The sequence below is a fragment of the Numida meleagris genome, chromosome 26 (genome assembly GCF_002078875.1).
Source record: "Numida meleagris isolate 19003 breed g44 Domestic line chromosome 26, NumMel1.0, whole genome shotgun sequence".
NCBI lineage: Eukaryota > Metazoa > Chordata > Aves > Galliformes > Numididae > Numida > Numida meleagris.
The window spans coordinates 706,858-708,859 of NC_034434.1; positions in this window are offsets into that span (position 1 = coordinate 706,858).

Consider the following 2,002-nt stretch of genomic DNA (forward strand, 5'->3'; position numbering starts at 1 on the left):
CCGAGAGACCACGCCCCTCGCGAGACCACGCCCCCTCCGAAGAGACCATGCCCCCGAGAGACCACGCCCACCGCCAGACTACACGCCTGATGTTCACCCCGCCCTCAAGTGAAGCCCCGCCCCTTATCGTAGCCCCGACCCCAGCGTGCAGTGCGCATGTGCTTGTGTTTGCGTGTGTGTGCCCTTCTCTGCATGCGTGACCGTGTGTGCGTGTGTTTGCATGTGTGTGCATGGGCAGGTTTACATGCGTCTGCGTGCGTCCGTGTGTGCGTGTGTGTATACATGTGTGTGCATATGTGTGCACGTGTGCACGTTTCTCTGCATGCATGTATGTGCACGTGATTGCATGTGTGTATGTGTGTGGGCAGGTGTACATGGCTCTGTGTGCGTGCACGTGTACATGTATGCATGTGTGCATACGTGTGTACATGTTTACATGTATGTGCATGGGTACAAGTGTGTACATGTGTTTGTGTGTGCATGTGTGTGCTTGCTAGTGCGCATGTTTATACGTGGGTATGCTTGCACGTGTGTTTGTACATGTGTGTGCATGTGTGCACATGTGTACATGCATCTGCATGTGTACATGTGTATACATGTGTGTGCATGCATGTATATGTGCGTGCATATATGCATACCTGAGTACATGTATGTGCATGGGTACACTTGTGCATGTGTTAGTGTGTGCTTGTTAGTGCATGTTTATGTGTGTGTATGCTTGCATGTGTGTTTGTGTGTGCATGTGTGTACATGTGTATATGTATATGCATGTGTGCGCTTGTCTGCATGTATGTTCCTTTGTGCACATGTGTGTACTTGTGTGTGCATGTGTACTAATGTGTATGTGCTTACATGTGTGTTCACACGTTTGCATGCATTTATCTGTGCACATATGTATGCCTGTATATGTGTATGCACATATTTGTGCACATGTGTGCATTGTGTACATGCATCTGCAGGTGCACATGTGTGAGCATGGGTGCACATGTGTGCACATGTATGTATCCTTGCATATGTGTGTACACGTATGTGCATGTATCTGCATGTGTGCATGTATGCACGTGTGTACATGTGTGTAGGGGTACATACATGTGTTTCAGTGTGTACTCATGTACATGTGTGTATGCATGTACACATATGTGCATGTGTATATGTGTGTGCATGTGATTGCATATGTGTACATGTGTGCACGTGTGTGTACATGCATACATGCATCTAAGTGTGTGCACATGTGTTTGCATGTGTGTACAAGTGTACATGCTTGCGTGCACTGTGCATGCGCAGGCATGTTGCTTTGCAAGCATGAGTGTGCAAGCGTGTGTTAGCACACATGCACCTGAGTGTGCATGACCATGTGTTTGTGTTCACGTGTTGCACACAAACCGAGTGCACATGCATTTGCCTGTGCAGGCATGTGGAGGAGTGTGTGCATTTGCAAACACGCGTGTGGACATGTGTGTGCGAGCGTGTGCGTGTGTATGTGTGTAGATGTGTGTGTGCACATGCGTGCACATATGCACGTTTCCTTGTGTTATGTGCGTGTATTTGTGCCTGTGTGTGTGCACCCGTGTTTGCATGATGTGTGCATGTATAGATGTGTGTAGATGTGTGTGTACACGTGCGTGTCCGTATGCACATTTGTGCTCACACTGGGGGCAGACCAGTGCCTCCCAGCACCGCGCTCATTGCTCCCATTACTGCAGCACTGATTCCAGCTCCTCGTGTGATGAGCACCGACTCTTACTTGGCTAGAATTCCTCTTTGGATTTTCCCCTTTTCCACTCTCCCATCAGATGGCACATCATTAGCACAGGGTCAGAACGCAGAGCACGCTGCTTTAAGGACCTTCTCGGAGGAAGGATAATTATCCCGGCTTCTTTTCCCTGTCACGTGGCACAGGGTGATGCTTAATTAGTGAGACCCCCATCAGTGAGCACTGTGCCGTTTGCACCCATCATGGAAACTTCCTCCCTGGATGGAAACTGGGAGCATCCATTGCCTG